Source organism: Protopterus annectens, chromosome 3.part1, assembly GCF_019279795.1.
Source record: "Protopterus annectens isolate FY-2018-M chromosome 3.part1, PAN1.0, whole genome shotgun sequence".
NCBI classification, from domain to species: Eukaryota; Metazoa; Chordata; order Ceratodontiformes; family Protopteridae; genus Protopterus; species Protopterus annectens.
In genome coordinates, this window is record NC_056732.1 from 905579921 (window position 1) to 905601321 (window position 21401).

A 21401-nucleotide genomic window follows, 5' to 3' on the forward strand; every position below is an offset into this window, starting at 1 on the left:
AAATCTACTGCCAATCATTAGTGGACCGGAGTTCTGCTGTGGCGACTCCTAACTGGGAAAAGCCAAAAGACAACACACACACACACACACACACACACACACACACACACACACACACACACACACACACACACACACACACACACATACTTATTTGCCCATTTTATATATTACTTGTTTTTCCTTTATCTCTATCCATATTGCAAGATGATCAGAAAATCATGTTTCAACCACCTCCCCTTCTCCTATAACTAAGCCTTTTGATACTATAAAATAATCTATTTCAGTTCTATACCTACCCCTTTTATAAGTCCATGATTTTTTGTCCCAATGTTTTAACTTGACACAGCTATAAGTTGTAACATTTTTTGTATATCATTTATTTTCCTTTCTTTTTATGCTTTCCTATTCAATCACAATTCAAGTATTCTGTTAGTGTAAATTTATCACTGAATAGTATAAACTCTGATGAAATAAGCTTTCCCTTTCTTTACATTTAGTATAAGCATATGCTGTTATAATTCCATAAACATGTTCTTTCCATTTTAAACCTACAATTGTTAATCTTCCCATTTTTACTAAAGTTACATCTAATAGCTTTACTGTATTTCTATAGAATATAGCTATTCCAGAACATCTCTCATTTCCCAAATTCAGATTATCTTTCCTCCCCATAGTTTTTCTGTTTGTAATCATTCTTCATTTGTTAAAAATCTTGTGTCTTCTAGTATAATTACATCTATATCTATTTGTCTTACTATATTCTCAATACTACCCACATTTACAGAAAACATTTTAAAGTTTTCACTTTCCATTTTCCTTAGATTCATGGTTTCATAGGTTCATAGCTAATTAATAAGGCAGTTACCTTAATGAGCCATTCTAAACCTAGCAATTTCTTACCAAAAGGTGGGGGTTCAAGAACTGTACCTTGTGTCTGTGAGTCCAACAACTTAACCATCATACTAGGCCTCAACCATTAGCTGTATACCTTTTTCATTCAAGCATTTCCTTTCTTTTTTCTTTTGTATTTGTCCACTTCAATTTTCTTTTTATGTTCTTTACCTTTTTTGCTGACTAATCTCCATCAAACAGATGTATTCTATCTTTTAGTATCTCACAATTTATATCTTCTGTGTCCTCTTTAATATTTTTTCTCATCACATTTTTCTTCTATTTCTACTACTTCTAAAATTTTTTCTCTTTTAACATTTTCTTCTCTCTTATTTGTTTTCCTTACTCTTATTTTCATTTTTACAATTCATTCATAAACGTCTAATTTTTGTTACATTTATAACATTTCAATTCACATTCTTTTACATCATGTCCCATTTCTCCACAAATATAACATTCTCTTTTATTAAATTACTTATCAAATGTCCTTCTTTTCCACAAAAAAGCACTTTTTTTATCACCAGTATTTTACAACACCCCTTTCCCCTCCACATTTATTACACTTGGTATATATATATGATTTTTTTCTCTTCCTTTTTTTAACACAATATTACAATTCCATTCACCAGTCTATAAACCCCATTTATCATAAACCTTTACAATGTCCAGTACTTCTTTACATAACGTTTTTAAATTTGTTTTCAAAGTTTCTCTTTCTATCTCTGTTCAAAATTGCACATGAATTTTTTAAGTATCCCCATTAAATGTTTTTATCACATAAAGATTTTATGGGCTACAGTCTTTCTTTTTATCATATTCTTCAGGGAAATTTTCTTTTGAAAAAACAGTCTCATATATAATCTCACAAAATGTCTCTTTGTTAATACGAATAAATGCACTTACCTCATGTGCTTTTACACCCAAACAGACTATTAAATTGTGTCACACTTCATACCTGTCCATTTAGTTGTCTTTTTTACTTTGAATCCTTACCATATACTTCCATTTTTTTCATTTTCTTCTACCTTTTTCTTTTCTGTTAATCCCCATTTGTCTTATTTTACTTTCTCTGCATATGTTTTCTTTTACATCTCACTACCATTCTTTAGGATTGTCTCTATGTTTTCTCTATAATATATTCCCAGGAAACATTTCCTTAATTTTCTGGCTCATTCTGCATTACCATTTCATTAAGTAAATCATCCTTCAACCCTCCTGACTGGAGGGTTGTAATTATACATCCATCATTGGCTGAGTCATCTGCATCAAATAGATTTCTTTGAAACATCTATTCAGAATCCTGCACGCTTTCTCCGGTTTCGATATTGGCTTTCTCCTCCATTTATTTTACTATTCTATTGTCTCCTTCTCTCTCTATCTGTCTCTTCACTTACAATGTAAACAGAAAGTGCTCATGTGAAATGGGTCCCTCTGACAACAATGATGAGTAAGGGAAGTTCCCCAATACCATTTCGAAATTTCCCCAAATAATGTAAGTACCACCTCAGGTCTCCCCTGAAAAGAGGCTACTAGCCTAGTGGGAATAACCTGGTCAACAAAGAATAAATACATTACAAGTTTTAAATGAAATTCACATCCCTATAATGATTCAAATGTAAATAAGAATGTAGTATGCACATGGACAGTTTTGAACAATGTTTATAGTAGTTGGGGGAGAATGCCAAGTAATGGAACCCTGGAATGGCTATAATGGGGGGGTCTGGTCCATCATCTTGCCTAAGATCCCACTGACCAGCTATGAATATGTATGGAGCGAATTATTAGAGGTTTTAAGCAGTTAATTGAAAAATTATGAGAATGTATTAATATATGCTATTCTTAAGTTTAAGTTTATTAATATATGATATTCCTGGTATCTAATAACAGATCTATATCCAGCTGCTGAAAATAGTGGGGACTTCCCAGTCTTTATGAAGAGAATTCTGGTTTGTTGTGTATCTAGATATATTTTTTTAAGCTTTATCTAATGACCTAGTGGAAAAGATTGTACAGACTTTGAAATAAGTGAATAGGAAAATGAAATATGATACCAGCTAATTGAGAGTATGACCATCCTTGTTAAGTTAAATAATTATTCCTCAGACAAAAGCCAGTTTGTTTCTAGCAAAAAAAAAAAAATCAAGAAGAATGACATTCACATTTGCCTTGTTTTTTCCCAGATTTGAAATAAAATAATTCAGAGAAAATAGTGAGGTTATTAGCAAATAAAACTGAGATGTTCTGTACAAGGATAAGCATATGTGAAAAAGTGTAGTTATATGCCTTATGGATTTCTGCCAAAATAGAGTTGTACTAGGCTTGTGTCTTACAATGTTATCATCAGTCAGGATTTGTCAATGAGAAGGCATGATAAAAATAGATCCAGCTTATGACCTGGTAAAAAAGAATATAAAATTCCATGAGTAACATAAAAGTTTCATTGTATTTGCTACCAGTGACATCTGCATACATGTGAAAATTGCAGTTATGAAATCTGTAGCTGCATGCAATTTTGTGACAAGACAGTAAACTACACTTACCTGTACCTGTTGTGGCAAAAGACAGTCTGCAGCAGAGCTGGATCATTGTCAAATGGGGCCCTAGGTAGGATAATGGATCAGAGACTCCACCCCCCCCAGTAGCACTCCCCCAACTATTCCAGTATCCCATTAATTGGCTGTTTCCCCCAGTTACCTTAAACAGTGTTCAAACCTGTCAGTGTACATACTATTTTCTTCTTTACTTCTACAGTGATTAGAGATATTTAAAACTTTTAGTATAAATTTTATAGCACAAACACTGATAGTCATTTTCTAAACAAAACAATACAGTGTCACAATGAAAACAGACTTAGCATGAGCAGTAAGCTTCTGTGCCCTTGAAATGAAATGCATCTGGCCAGTGGCAGATTGTTTACCTTTGGGCAGTTTTCAAACTATAAGACCCTTCCACACATTTTTTGGACCACGCATACAAGCATGTGTTCTTCGATTAACCAAATAATGTAAGTACTAGCTCAGGTCTCCCCTGAAAAAAAGGCTACTAGCCTAGTGTATTCAATTATACTCCTTGTATAATATAGCAACACCTGTTTTATAAATTTGTAGTTTTGAACATTTTTCCAGTACTATTTTTCCAGTAGGCAATGAAACAAAACATATGAACCAATAACTAAAAACTACCCATTTCAAAATATTTCAACCAAAAAATGCCACTCAAACAACTACCATTACAATCCATCAGTATCAGTCAATACACATAATTTTTGCAGAAGTAAAAGTCATCAGAATAATTCTATGTTAAAGATATCTATAACTAATGAAGAGGTTGCTGCTGGCAAACAAATTCACATTTTAGTGTTTCATGTACAAATTCAGTGCCTGCTCCCCTTCAAAAATAAAATGCTTGTGTTACATTTATAAAAAAACAAACTAAAAACTGGTAATATTGCAACAGAGAGTGGCTGTCAAATCAACAACAGGTTCATACTAGTTACTAGGCATCTCATTCAAAGGAAGACACAGTCAGGAATGTAGCACCCCTTCCTCCCTTAAAGTTTACTACAATATCAACATTCCATTTACATGGTGTGGGAGTAAATCACAGCCTTCTGCACCAAAGGCAAGTATGCTACCTGCAGTGCTACTAACACTGCTTTTTGCAATTTATAGCATAAACACTGATGATGGCAATTTGCTAAGCAAAAGAGTTGCACATTACAAACAGACTTAACATGAACATCCAACAGTCAGGGATGCCAGATTTGTTACGGGACAGGTAGGGCCAAAAAAAAAAAAAAGGTCTTTAATACGGAACATCAAGCAGTTCTGCATTAAACACAAGTAGCTCCGTGTTTGGCCCATATGCCGATATATGAGCCAATCAAAAAATTGCACAGTGGACCGTCTTCTGTTCATTGTGGAACAATAAGCAGTTCTGCATTAAACAGAAGTAGCTCCGTTTTGCAATTTTTTTGGCTCGTATACCGGCATATGAGCCAATCAAAACAGCAAAGTGGAGGCTGTTTTGCTGGAGTTTTAACCAGCAGTGTGGGCCTCAGGATCAGGCTGCTGATCCTGGGACAGTCCCACTCAAATAGGGACGTCTGGCAACCCTGGCAACAGTGAACTTCTTTTCCCTTAAAACTCAACATCCCTAGAAAATGCATTGAAACTTAACATTCTTTAAAAATGCACCCCCAGACAACAGCTTGGTAGTTAGTGTAGAGGATTCAGGCTCTAGACTCACGTAGTCAAGATACAGGCTTTGAGTCTGAATAAGTTAACTAACCTGCCATCTCTAAATGGGGTATTTTAGACACACACACACACACACATATGCAGACACACCTCACCCATTCTCCATGTTTACTCATCTGTCTGTTTCATTCATCTGGCAAGGAAATGGCAGCAACCAATTCTCTATGCTTTAAAAATCCCACGCTTCTGAAGTTCTAATGTTTAATGATATACACACAGACACTACAGATGTACACAGAGTGTGTCCTTAAAGAAGAAATGTTATGCATGCAAAGAGCATTATTAAAGAACTGTAAGTTTTTATTTGAATTAAATATTGGGGCAGCCCCCTGGCCAGCGCCTCCCCACAGCCATTGGGCCCCTGGCAGCTGTTTAGGTTGCCTAGTGCTGGATCTGGCTCTGGTCTGTGAATATACCTTTTGTCAGTATACTTAGATATTCTACACATGAAAGTCTCATAACTACTGGACTAAAAGGCAATTTTAAGATAGTGGTAAAACATTTCCCAGTGAAGACCAGTAATACACATTGGTTTTACTGAAGACCTGATAATTCACTCAGTCCTTATTTAGAAAATGACAGTGGCATCTTGAAATGGTAAGCTAATGCCTTTTGGCTTATCAGTGTATCCCAGTGCAAAACAAATACATGCTGCAGCACCAAGCATTTGTCCATGCTTAAAAATAAAAACAATAAAAATACAATAAGTTTTTGGTTCCTTGACAGCTACAGGAATCATTTGTGATACCCTCACAAAATGTGATAAATAACAAAGGCTTCCAAAATGCAAACAGCATTCTGGAGTGAAACGTGCATAAAAAAAATATTTTTTTTTGCAGGAGAGTCCCCTTGCATTGCCAATGTGTGTGTGGGGGGGGGGGGCTGCACCCTCACATTCCTATACTTATATATACCAACTCCAAGGCTGTACCATCACAGGGAAAGGGGAAAGCCTCAGTATTCCAGCAATTGATCTTCATTTTGAAAAGCCAGCTGGTCATAGACTAGTGATCACACAGATAAGTGTATTTTGTGGACAGGTCTGGCTCACAGAGTTTTTAGCATAAGAAGTTTTTGTTAGCTAGATGTGAAGATAACTGTCTCTCTTGAAACAAATGTGACACTGTTATACTAAACATGATTCTAAGCTTTCCCAGTTTGTTTCAGTTACATTTGCACTATTGCATTTGAAAGAAACTTCTCAGCTGCCAAGCTTTTAATGCTAGTTTTACTAGTGCTACCATTTCTGCTATAGTTTGGATTACTTATTCAAGTTATTAAATTATTTAAGGTGCTTGAACTTTATGTGCAATATATAGCAGAGGAAAACTAACTCAAGGGATACTTCAGCAGAGAGGTACCACTTTTGGTAGTCCTTTTGTGGTATTGTACGTCACTTTCAGTAAAGATCTTTGCTAGGTAAGAAAATTACCAGAAATGAAAACAGACTGAGAAAAGCACTTAGAAGACACTCCTGCCACAAAGTGTAGAATGATCTATCTAGATTATGACACCCACAAGCTATGCTACTACATTTTTATAAGAAGTACTATGTGCTTGTGCAGAACACGTTAGTTTATTCCATCAGTTTCTAGTTAATGCTTTGAATGAGGTGAGGGAGAGACACATGCTGAAACCTGACCAAAATCAGGTAGACACATATCATTTCGTGTCATATCATAGCATATCATATCATATTGAATGACTGTGTGATGCCATGTAGTCTACCGTACCTAGCAGAGATGTATCAAGGCATCTGATAAACATTAAAACTAGACTACCAAATGAATAAAAATAATTCACACTTTTCCTAGAAAAAAGGAAGGAAAATATAGGCTGTTTATACTAACTATTGTTATCATATAGGTCAACTCGTAAGTACTGAATAAACAATTTAAAAGTTATAGTTAGCATTATTTGCATTGTGCTTGAGTATTTATAAGGTACAATTATAGCTCCTAGCAACTTTACACTAGTATGTCAGAGTGAGATTGATGAAAAAATCCTGTGTTGTGTAAAGGGCAATGAAAATCATTCATTCAAATTTCTATAACTGTGTGAATGTCTTATTTAGGTGTGTAGCTCAAGGTCATATTCAAAACATGATGTGATGGCTGTTCTGAGGCTCATAAATTCCAAAGCAGGACAAATAAAATGGAGGTGGTTATATGTGACACCTGTTAGATTCAGATTATCATTACAGCTGGTCTGCTGCTAGCCATATGGAACTTGGAGAATGTTATTCTCAGTCAGCTCTGTAGCCAAACATTGAATGGTGATCTATATACACAGGTCTTATCTACAGTAGCTTCGACTGTACAGTGCAACTATCTGACATTAAACTAATAACAGTAGGTTACTATTGTTTTGGTTCTTATATACATCAAACAACTTTATAAGCTGTTGTTATGCAGAGGTCCAGTTTGTTAGTATACTGCCTTTCTTCTTTTGAAACCATTTCTGCTTTTGCTGTAATAAGGCATTATTTTCATCAAGCTGGCAAAACTTGGGTTACAATGCCATAGAAAATAAGTTTTGCATTAGCATCTTGAAATGGTACAGTTCTGTGTGATACGCATACTCATATTTTAATATTCCATGTGCAATCCAAGAGCAGAGTGATTAAACTGGACTATCAGCAGTTAATCACCCAGTCTACTGCTTAAAATGCTTATAGGCAGATCAAACATTGACTGTAGTTAGTCACTACATCTCTGAGCTCTTCTACAATTGTGTATTGCTTTTTGCATCACATTGAGTATTATGTTATAATGGTGACTGTACACTCTTAACAGGTTATCATTTTTGTCTGTCCGTTTATTTATTTATTCATTCAATCATTCTGGGCATTTCTCAGTTTGTAACTGATAAGGATATGCCAGGATTACCCCAAGTACTTACCCTTACACAAATGGATGAATGAATGTTGGTCTTTGGTTGCTTTCACATGAGCCTGATATTTTACCAGGTAATGGTATGTTGGTTGTGAAACTGTCAGAAACAAAGCAACAGACATACAGTCTATTGGCATCTCTAAACAGCAATATGTAGGCTATGAAAGTTATATAAATACAGATTCTAGATGTGTTTTTGCAGAGGATGTATCACCCACATTTCCTGCATCCCTTGATGTGGTGAATTCACCCCCACATTCTGTGTTACAGTGACTCACTCCCAACATTCCCAGTGTCTAAATATACTGACTGAAATGAGGATATGACAGGCCTGACACTGGGTGTTCTGGGTATTTATCTTTGTTTATAGACACTGTGCATATGGGTAAAATATCAAAGGGTGGCTGAATAGCAGAATATTTTAAATGTTTTGTATAACTTGATTTTAGTGCAGTTTTTTACCAAGACAACCAAAAGATGCACAATATCACAAATTACCAAAACATTGATTTTAGTGAGTGATATCCAAAAGGGTGAGTGTTGGTGGGGTGTAATAAACCTGTCCATGAATATAAAAGGTAATGTAATGGATGTAACACAATGAATTGCCTGGAGTTTTTTTTAACACTAGCTCTCACGCCTAGATGCTACTAACCATGACATTTTTTTCCAGCACCTTATAAAACCATAGTTTTGAGAGACTTCATAGCTAGTTTTCTGTTTTCCTCAACAAAATGGAATGTCTCTTTTTATGTTACATTTATACTGGAACTGTCAACTACATGGCATGAAGGGATGGAGCCCTGACTGAGATCCAGATGAGCTGGATTCAGTTATTGTCACGGACAATGGAATAACTGGTTGGGAGGGGGGGGAATGAAGAAGCATTGTCTAATCCTCTCTCCTTGTGGCAGTGGAGAAAAGGGGGGCATGCTTCAGAAGGTATCTCTCATAAATGAATCTCTGGTGGAGACTGGGACATTAGCAGGTAGGAGCCAGTTTATAAGGTTGGAAAAGCTATTTCTGAGGGTACATCATCCATGTGAGGCAGAGACATCTGTCACTGTCATCACAGAATGCATAGCCCTTGAGTAATTCTTGAGACATGCGTAGAAAAAGTGGTTAGGCCTATGTAGAAATATTTTCTTATAGCTGTCCAGATGCATACTTCTCAGCCTCTAAACATTGAAAATCATAGTGCTGACCTTTAAAAATCATTGCAGAGGACCTAGAGAGGGATAACTTTCATATTTTTTTAATGGAAAGGTCCTTGCATACTAGATTCTATATAGTTAGTGATAAGAAATGTTAAACTAGACTTATTTCAGTTATTTAAGAATGTATACATCCTCAAGTAGATCTGTCTTTATCAGAAAAATCAAATGTAATTCAGTAAATTTAGGTGAAGCAAGAGCAAAATCTAAGGCCAAAAATGATAGCAGATTAGAGAGGTATGTCTGTCTGACTGCAAGCAACTGCCCCAGAGTGGCACAGCTCCTATCAAAGGGTTGTAAGCTCTTGTGTTGAATTGGGTCTATATCACTTTTGTTAAGTGTTTATTTCATCGAATACCTAATCATTGAACCCTATACATCGAAGTTCCTAGTCAGCGAACTATCTAAACATCAAATGTAAATTCATCGAATTGTTTTACTTGGCCAACACCATGAACATAAAATATGCTGTGACAATAACCTGTAAACAATAAAGTGCATTAATACCATTCATGTGTTTATTAGCACAAAAATTGCCTGTAAACAATAAAGTGCAATAACACCAGTCTGAGCATATTCTTTTCTTCTTTATTTTTATAGGGGGGGGGGCTAAGACCCCATGCACCCCCTAAACCCCCTCAAATTAAATATACAAACTCCAAGATCACACTACATTGAGAAAAAGGGTAAACTATAGTACAGCATTGTCTCTCCAGGCTATTATTGAGAACAGAGATAAATAGGATGCTTAATCTTTTCTAAAGGCAGTAGCTCTTGTATTAAAGGTTTAAATACTTTTATTAAATAAGCCTTGTGCCCAGTAATTTTATGTTTATGGTGTTAGCCAAGTAAAACAATTTGCTGAATTTACATTCGATGTTTAGGTAGTTTGTTGAATTGCAACTTCGACATATAGGGCTCGATGATTAGTTATTAAATTAAATAAACGTTCGAAGTGATATAGACCAGTTGAACGAATGGTCATCAGAAGTGGGTTGCAAAACATTTAATAATAAAGACATTTATAACAGAGCTGCTTATACTTTATTTCAGTCCCTATATAGGACTATTGAAATGTATAAAACAGTGTAGCATTTACAAATCAGAAAAAGACTTATACTTATTTCAGATTTGGAAGAAATCCCTGAAACAACTGTGTTATGATCCATAGTTGCCAAGTAGTGGGAGTTGCATGATAGACTAGTAAAAAGGGAAAAGGCTTCCCCACAAACAGAAAACAAAATGGCCATCTTTACATGCTGCATATACTTTGTAAAAACCTCAAAGAAAGCTTTTGTTTTCCAAATAAAGGTGGCTGCAAACAGTACTGATGTTTGCTTTTTTAAAAGACAAAATCATGTACTTATTTTAATAGTGAATTGTCACACATACATAGAGTAGGGCCTTAAAATGTAACCCTAGAAAAAATAATGGGGGCATTCAAAATTATTATTAGTGAAGGCCACAGGCCTGAAAATTTGCATACAGTTGCAGGCTCTCATTTTTAAATGCCATTTCTTCAGTTTTAGTCAAATAAAACTTTCATTACTTTACTTTCACATATTCTGTGAAGGGATTGCATGCAATGTAGAAGGATTTTATGAGCACTCAAAAGGCAAAAATATGGTGATACTTTACTGCCTTTAATACATATAGAAGTTAAGATGTTTTTTGATAGATACCTAGAATCCATCCTATCACTGGGTCATTAAAGTGATACCTGCTGACCTTCTGTCATCTGCTCATCTCCTCCTCATCACCTGCTGCTCATCTGCTGTCTGGTAAGCTCTGTAAATAATATTGTCCACAAAACAAAGAAAAATTTTATACAGGTGGTTAAGTACTTGTAATCATATCTCTCAACCTCCTAACATTAAAATAATAATAATAATAATAATAATAATAATAATAATAATAATAATAATAATAACAGAGGGTCAGAAAGATGAATACTTAATTATTTTTTAGTATAGATTGTCTTTGTATACCATATCTGTGATAGTTAGTGGTATGGAATCATTGTATAACCTTAGTTTATTTAGTTAATATGTTATGTACTCATAAACAGGTCTGATTTTAGGAGGAACATCAGCACTTTGCCTAAATCATAGCAGTTGAGAGTTATGCTTGTAATTACATGAGTGCGAGTATTACAAAGGGCACAGTGGAATAACAGATAGTTTTGTTGCTACACTGCAAGAGGTTCCCTGGTTCATTTTTTGGCTGGGGTTCCTTCTGTGCGGAGTCTGCATATCCTCCCTGGGTTTGTGTGAGTTTCCTCCAGGTGCTCTGGTTTACTCTCATATTCCAAAGACATGCAGTAGGTGAATTGGACACAGGTGTATGTGTACGAATGTGTGGTATGGAAGAACTACTGCTGCAGGGCTAGCCACATGGTGGTGTAAACCTTGGCTCTAGTTGATTATCACTGTTGAAGTGATACCCCAACCCCATGTGCAAAAATGGGAAAAAGGAGTTATGGATGGATGGAAGTCTTAAAAAAGGCCTTTAAGTTAATTTTTCAGATGACATTTTCATTATTTTAGAATACCTGCCAAAACCATTACATTTGTACAAACTAAAAGATTATGAAACTTAAGAAGTGTGTGGTGATTTTTTTAAAGAATCATTATTAAAAAATGAAGCTACATTTCTGCATAAATGCAGGCCTGAAAAATATTTCCATTGAAAAGGAAAGTAAATGAAAATTTGTTGTAGTGAAATGACAAGGCTAGCCTCCAAAGTTCGCTGGATAGAACCTAAGCAGTTAAGGTGTATGCACTTACTAGAAATATATCCATTATTAAATGCTGTCAGTTAATGTAATGACATCGCTGTTGATAAAGCAATGGACGAAAATGGATTTTATACTGCACTGTCCAGCAATGCCATTATGAAATGTTTAAAAATACACTTTCTAAATATACTATAAAACTGACAAAGCATGCCAATTTAACAGGCTAGTGAGAAATCAGCTTGTTGGAAATATCTTTCCACAATTTAATTAATCTTTATTAGCTAACAGTTCCTACATACTTCTTAATGACATTGGTGATGTTACAGTCATGAAGGGTTGTACATTAGGTGCACCTAATATTGTTTTTAGAATGCACTGAGTCTGTGAAATATAATTTCATTATATTTTAGAGATGTAGTTAGAATGGATCATAATCTGCCATATATTTTCAGGCTCCCCTTTACCCTATTATAATCATCAGGAGTTGACTGCTAGGTGAACATGAATAAAGAGTTTTACCACTGTATGTCTACTCATATACTGTGGAGCACAAGAGATTAGCTGTTGCTTACATGCAGCTGTTATGCTCTATAAAAATTCATTACAATAATAATGAAAGTAAAAACAGAAAACTGAAAACAAACTAGTCAGAAATCAGTATATTGATACCATAACCATTGTGTCAAGATAGTTCAAAAGCTTTATAAACTGTCTGTTCAAGTGTCATTTTGAATGGGCTGAATATATAAAATGAGTAGATACCTAGATCTACACAAATATATTATCATAAAGCACAAGCAGGTCAGGGCCTACTTAAATGTCATGGCATCCCCATCTTGTATGGTTCAGTATTAATGGGTATAGTTATTTAGTGAAATAATGCCACTGATACAAAAATTATTTTATATAAAAAATCTGTACCTTCACTCAAATTAGCTGTTCAATGACACAGTTAGAAATGTTGCAAGCTCCTTTACTAATCCATGACCAACATTGCAGAAACAGAAATCAGAAAGGTTGTCTCCTGGAATCTTAGATGTCTTCATTACAATGTATATTCTAAAGAAAGGGATGGCTACAAAGAGGAAATACAAGAAGAAAAGTGAATAGGTAATAAGCTAAGAGGTTTATTTTAAACATGGGTCTGGGGAGTTATAGGTCAGAACAATGTGCATACTCAGTCAAGCAGATTCAATATACCCTACATGGCCCGCTAACACCGTGTGTGTATCCCTGAATCCAAAAGATAGAATACAAGGATATGGCATAGTTATCATCATTTTTACAGGATGTTTTGTGTGTGTGTGTGTGTGTGTGTGTGTTGGGGGGCAGGAAGCCTAGATTGACACAAAAGGTAGATGAGTGCATGTGAGTAAGAAAGAGAAGCAAGCAGACATTCGGGTAAAGTAACAAATTGGCAGTGAGACAAAATGAGCTTTAAGCTTCATGACTGAACCATATAACTGTTGTGTCTGTGTCTGTATGGGCCCTCCAGGTGAAACTGGTGTGTGAGTGTCTGTGGGAACACAGACAATCTCTGTGCTAGCTCTACATCTTGGTATGTCAGACAGGTGTGTGTTGTGCATGGTAGAGGTGGCAGTTCATCATTGTCGTACCCAACCATGAGAACTGGCTCTGCCAGAAGTTGCACTGGCACATCCATGCTTATGGTCAGATGCACTAATGCTACCTGCACTTGAATGATGTCTGCTGGAAAAGCTCCCCTCATGAGGATGACCAGGATCATGGCCCCATGGCCTGCCATGTCTGGGTGTGGACACCTCAACCATTGATGGAGCAGTGGAACTAATGCCACTATGGGAGCGTGATTGGGTATAGCCACATCGGCTAACATCAGATGATGTGGCTGACCTATACCCACGTGGGTACTGTCCCCCTTACCAGCAGACATTCCATCACAGACTTCACCCATTCCAATGTGTCATTCATCCAATCCATTGAATCTACAACACGGTGGAGGCAGTCACTCAAGTCAGCCTCTGCCAAATGTACAACCCTAAGCATTTCCCTGGAGGACCTATTGGAATGTGCCTGCACCTCTATGACAGCCCTAAACATATGTCAAGTGTCACAGGAAGAAACACCTGGATCAGGTAGAGGATGGACATCAAGCCACCTCTGAGAACCCCAAACAACCCTCCTGTGTAACACTTCACCCACATATTGGTTACAGCCAGAGTCAGCAGGCACTAAAGCCACAGTTACCACACTGCCCTGATTGATTGTCTCACTTTCCACCTGTGCAATATCTGAGGGCTCATTGGAATGGGTTGGTGTAGGTCTACTTGTTGTATCTGACAGTATTACAGGAGATGGCTGAATGCCTACCTCACTGTCAGATTTAGCCTCTTCACCCCCCTGATTGTGCTTCTGTTTGGCCACCATCATCATCAGATTCTGGTGATACTCTGACATCAGGTGGTAGGATTCCTACTCCTCCACTGTCAAGATCACCTGTGATAATAAGGAACAAACACAGGAAAAAAAAATGAATACCAACACTATATATGCTAACAAATTAACAGTGGTGAAACCATTACAGACAGTACAGCAGTACAGTCTACTGTCCTGATACCCACATTGCAAACTAATTATTTCTTTGAACTGCTCATCAGTACTGACATAAAAATGTTTGTTTTATGATGTGCAGATGATTGTAAGCTCCCTTTGCTGGATGGTCCTGGAAGAAGTTAAGCAAAAGGTAAGGACACCATCATCAGAAGGAAAAATAATACAGGGATTAAAATGTTTTGCCCTTTATATGTCCATTAACAAAACTTTTAACAAGAACTTGGAGACAGGTCCACCTCAAGCCCATGTGTAATGAACCAGAATGTGTTGTTAACTGTATCAATCTACCACTATTCCCCCCAAACAAAAAACAGAACTTAAGTATTGTTGTCAATATTTTGCTATACAGAAAGTATTTAACAATTTAGATAGGTAAACCTATCTGGAAGCATCTTCTGGGAAATACTTGTCCTCTCTGAAACAGCAGCACCAACATCAATGATATGGTGTTGGGCACTTTTCAGTGAGGTGTGTGGATCCCTGACAGTGGGCAGGAATGCTTCATTTGGAGTCAGTGGTGGCTCTGTAGCAGGCCCCACCCTGTGGCCATCCATTTATTGGCCACTGCCCTCTCCAGACTAATGAAATCATGTCAGTGGCCCGATGGTACACCTGATCATATGTCCTGCTCTGGACACCTACTGTGTTTACATCACCAACTATCTGCTGCCAAATTTGCATTCTTCCAGAAATATCCACATGCTCCCTCTTAAGCAGAAAGGCACCATGATGCTGAAATGCTTCCACCATGACTTCAATTTTAGAGTCAATGAAGGGGGTTATTCAGGAATTGAGATGCCTGGGTGCCATAGTCCTAGGTGACATAAAACGCAAAAGAAGGATAGTACACATAAGTATCACATAAATAAAAGTCTAGATTTGGTATAACACATAAAAGTAGTATTTCACTATTACCCACTGGAGAAATATAAAACATTCATGATATTCAAATATATAAAAAAGGAATTGTTTGGTTGTAACATATTACAATCACACACAAAGCAAGGTCAGATCCAAAATAAGGAGAGTAACACTAGCAAAATCTTGTTTGTGGCAAAACAGAAATGCAACTTTGCTCTCCCACTCCCAAAACAACATGCAAATGACACATTTTGCTAACAGACCATTGAAATGTTAAAAGTGCTATCAAATAAACTGTCCCTGAAACATGTGTACAGATTTACCACAGAACATTCCATTTTAAGCAATTGCCAGTCATGTCTACCTATGGTCAGCACTCCCTTAGAGATGTGTATGGTCCATCTTTGAAGGCTAACACCCCTGTGTCATTGACAATATAGGACATTTACATTTCATGGAAATAACAATGGAAGATTGTACAGAGAAAAAATAACAGTTGTGACATTAGCACTTGTGATGAGAGTTAATAAGGCTGTTCATCTCAAAAAGTAAAATGTCCTGACAAACATACCTATGCCATTAGTGCACTTCTAAGAAATGCATACAGATAAAAGTAGCATTTGCTAATGCATATATATATTAACAGAATTTTCTTACTGGCAATTCAGCATATGCAGTATATAGCAGAACAATGCAAGCATACCTTATCAAGCTCAGTAGACTTCTGTCCAGATAAATCCCCAAGTAATATCGTCTTTTGTGTTATCTGCATAAACAAGTCTCCTCAACTTCAGGTTCAATAGCTACATGGTTCCCTTTTTATAGTGTAGATTCAGGGCTGCGAGCATGGTGAAGATGCAAATGAGTTGTGAACTCATTAGTTTTACTGAATCACGAATACTTTGCTCCATGTAGCACACTTAAACATAGTGAAGGCACTCCCTCAGTGTTTGTTGCTAATGGATTGCAATTGTGAATGATTACTTGTAGGGAGAAGGAAAAGACAGCAGCAACTCAGACTCCCCTACCTCCAGGGTTTGCCAGGTAGGTTACACTTACAAAGTGTAGAAGTGATTATATCAATGTTTTAAACGTAAGTAAGCAGCACACATTTCACAGTTTCTGTTCAGTAAAATCCAACCTCCCCTTCACTTCTTAACAACTGTATATTACTGCCATTTAATATCCTCACACATTTTAAGGACAATGATACAGAATGCCTTCCAGACTGCACATCTCAAATTACTGGTCAGATAAGAGAAGAATGTGAAACAAAGACAAAGAGATAAGACAGAAGTGCATTTATACAAGCAGTAGTCATACATAGTTGTGTGATCACAGTACTTCAGAAATTAATACATGCACAAACAACTGTCATATGCTTTGTTAGTACTGTGGATTATGTTGCAGTTGGTTGTATGCACAATTATTTTAGTTCTCTGCTGTAAAGCTGTTTGTGTGGCAAAGAGGGATAAGACACCCTTATTGTGTTTTGAAGGTCCATTGCAGTGAGAGTTCAAATCCAGACCTGTGTAAAAATGTTTCATGTGTACCAACATAAATGTGGCAGTGTTTATTTAATAGATTTACTTTTCTTCATTTCACCTAATTTTCCCTTATGTGTGTTTTTCTTTTTCTTTTTCTTTAATGCCAATGTTTGCGCTGTGCATGGATTAGCTTAAGCAAGGGAAATGGAGAAACACAATGAATGTCATGATTAGTTGTGCTTACCTTGATTGCATGACACTTAGCAGTGCACAAACATGGACTAGTGACCCACAATTTCAATCATGCAATGCCACTAAATGATGTTGTGCAGAGGTTAGCATGGTTCCACAACACCTGCAGCCATCATACAACTGCAGACAGGATGCAGTCAACAATTTAAAAAGGATATGTTCTATTAATTGTGTTGTTCACTGCACAAACATGCTAGGTGGCTTTGTGCAGTGGTTAACACACAAAACTTAAGAATGAATAGGGAATTATGCAAGTGTTATTTAACTATTCCTGTTGCAGCAGGTGCAAGTTTATGGCTGTAATACAGATGGCACTAGGTTCTAATACAGAAAGTGCAACATATTTTATTGTTATGACAGTCCGGTTTATGGTAATGAATAGGAAAATATACAAGTGCTATTTCAACAGTCCTGTGGCAACAGGTACAAGTGTATGGCTGCCATAAACATGTTCCTGGGTTCTAATACAGGACATTCCAGACATGTTTTACTGTTATTCCATTTCACATTATATTCAATTTCACTTATAGCACTTTATACATAATTATAGATAATGGAGCTGATATGAATTATATGTATGAGTGATAAGACACCCTTACTGTGTTTTGAAGGTTCAGATGTATGGCTGATGGTATACTGTCTACTATTTTTCTGTATGTATAATTCTGCTGTTTGGACTTCACACTTAAATAAGACACATACACAAATGAATCTATATACAAGGACCTTGTCAGGTCATACACATACATGGTTAACACCTCAGACTGTCTTCTGTATTTAAGAATGATTCATAAATAAGTCTGAGAAGCACTGCTGTGAAAAAAAATATTTTGTCCCGTATGCATAGATTTGAATCATACTCTGTAAAAATCAATTTTATCACTGTATAAAGCCAAACTGAACACGTGCCAGGCCATGAAATGTGTTTCCCCAGTGGATGTCTGCAAAGTTAAATCACCTAACAGTTACAGCAGCAGACACCCTGCAAACTAATGTCAATTGTCAAACTAACCTTCCAATTTAATTAAAAAATTACTTTCCTCTCTGCTTGGCACTGTTGCACTCCACTTAACATCATGCAAATGTAGTTGGTATCATTGCTTGGGTTAGCGCACTACCAGTAAATGCAATAACAGGAATTTGAGGGAAATCATTATTTGACATTGCTGTACTTTGAGGATTAGACATGTCTGATGTTTGATGGGTAGGTGTTCAATTTAGGGTGCAGAGGTGGGGTGTTCAGGAGTCCAGAATATTTATTGGATTCCTGGTAAAGTGCCACAGCCAAAGTCTTCTGCAGGTGGACTATTCTGGTTCCTAGTACAAGTCTGAGTCTTGGAATAGTCTGACCAAGGCTGTGTCTGGTGTGACTGGTAAATCAGCCAGACCTCTACACGTACGGCAAATGCACGGCTCAAGAAAACCAGAGGGAGTAAAAAACATAGTAGAGCTAGCAAACAGTGGACAGAAATTCATTTATTGATGGAAGATGGCGAAAAACAAACCAGTTTTGGCCATTAGGCCTTCATCAGTGTCTGTATTTTCAAAATACAGACGCTGATGAAGGCCTAATGGATGAAACCGGTTTGCTTTTCTCCATCTTCCATAAATAAATGAATTGTTGTCCACTGTTTACTGGCTCTACTATGTTTTTTACTTTCAGTGTGACTGGTATCCCATGCACTGGAGAACAATGTAGGCACCACTTGAATGACCTGAAAAGGTGCAAGAGGGATACATTCAACCAGTGGTTGGATGCATTCCAAACTAGTGATATCCCACAGTTATGTAAGTATGATAATAAAGAGAATTTACAATACATAGAAAGCTAAATATAGTCAAGACTGTTATGCATAATGGTCTTCTTTTCTTTTCTTTTCTTTTCACAGCTAATCTTGAAATTGAGTTGAATCGGCAGGCTCATGCTGATCATTTGAAGAGACTGAGGGAAGCAAGTGGTATGTGTACAGCAAAACAGAAGTATTATTGTAGTTTTAAAATTTAAAGATAGATATTTTTTGATTTCTATACTGTAGTAGCAAAGAGAGCATGCATATCCTAACAGTGAAAAAAATATGCATGCATACGTCTGTAGCACAAACCAACTTTATGAGTCAAGTGTAAGATTGTAGTCAGAGGTTGTGGGTTCAAATACCATGAGTAACAACTATACAGTACTGCATTTCTTTAATAATATTATATAAATTAAACTCTACACAAGTGACCTAAATATCCTGCTGTTAACTTTAATCTGTATAATTAGACAAAGCATATGTGCCACATATGCACACTGCAAGGATTACTTTGAACAATCCGTAATTATAATTTGTAGTTGTTAGGATGTATATTTAAATATAACAATTCAGAAAAAAATAGTTGTATAATTGTGATGATGCATTGTATGTCACATATGATGGTACTAATTTTATCTCTTTTTTCTCTTACCCCAACCCTTATCTCTTTTTTTTATTTTCTATTATGTGTCATCAAAATGTCTCCATGTCATCCATCTGTAACAAATTACTAAATGTTTCACAGGTTCATAGGTTGGTACTAGGCTATCAGCCCTAGGGCCTATACAAGCCTAGCCATAACAATTCCCTGGCTATTTCTTCCCACATTATTTACTTTCCTGGACCCCTGTCTAGCAGGGTGACTGACGTGATCCCTGGGGTGAATTTCCTTTCTCCCATCCAAACGTCAAGGTTCCTCTTGAAGATGTCCAAAGAGGCACTCTGCTTGACATGTATGGGCAATCTATTCCAGAGTCTGGGGGGTCTCTGGGTCAGGAACCTATCCCTCCAGCATGTTTTGTTTATTGTGATGACAAGGTTTAGATCCCTGGAGCATGTAGCTCTGAGGGATTGGGATTTCTTTAAGTGTAGTATGTCCAACAGCTCTGGGTTTGACATGGCCTTGTATGTTAAGCAGAGATCGCCTCTGAGTAGACGATATGCGACAGAGTATAGCTGGAGTTTTTAAGGCGGTCAGCGTGGGGCATCTGCTTTAGGCCTGTGATTCTTTTAGTGAGGTATTTCTGAGGCCTTTCCAGTTGTTGCAGATGTCTTGAGAGGTACATACCAAATGGGGCGTTGTATTCTATAATGGGTCTAATGAGGGATGAGTACAGTGGGACAATGACCTCCTTTTTCTGAATGAAAAGCCCTTCGTGATGAGGTGTGCCACATAGAAGGATTTCCTGACTGTTGTGGCGATGTGGTTATCGAAGGTGAGACCACTGTCCACCTGTGTCCCTAAGTCTCTTATCACACTTTCTGTGTTTAGTGTACTGCCACCTATATGGTAATTCATGGATACATGTTTTTTCCCAAAGGGGATAACAATACATTTCTTGGCATTGAGCTTGAGCCCATGGCTCTGGCACCAAGCATCTGTTTCTGTAAGGCCCTTTTGTAGAGTATCCACATCATTTGGGGATTCAATAATGGCTCCCAGTCTGCAAACTTTGTTAGCCAGAGTCCCTTAGTATTGACCTGTACTTCAGAGATGTAGATGCCAAACAAGAGCGGCCCCAGGACTGAATCCTGAGGTACTCCACTTGTCACTTGTCTGGAGCTGGATTTGGAGTCAGCTACTTTTACAGTGTGGGTTCTATCAGTAAGCCATTTAGCAACCCATTGGGTGACATAGGGATTAATACCCAACTTAGTATGTTTATCTATGATTCCAGAGTGGGGGATGGTGTCAAAGGCCTTGGCAAGGTCTAGATAGGCTGTGTGGACCACCTTACCCTTGTCCATGGCTCTGGAGACTGATTCAAAGAAGTCAATCAGGTTCAGGAGACAAGATCGGCCCTTCGCAAACCCAAACTGGGTGGGGTCCAGTGTTTGAAGGTTGCCAATGTCTTTGTTTATAAGTTCCATGATAATACGCTCCATGAAGTAGAAGCACAATGAAGTAGGCCAACCCCAGTAGGTCAGCCTGCCCCCCACTCCACCGGCTCCAGCACTAATACCCAGCACATCTGGGATCCAATCTGGCAGTACTGCCTCCATTGCCCCTGCGCTACCTCAGCAACTGGTGCTGTGGTACCCTCTGAAAGTACTGGCATTGGCGGGGATTTCATCACCCACCAGGGGATGGCAGGATTGGTGTATAGGGTTGTGCACAGCACCATTAGTGTACACCTAGGCCAGATGGAAAGGCTGCTCTCCTTCATGGCCTGTAGGAAGAGAAGATGTTAAGAACTC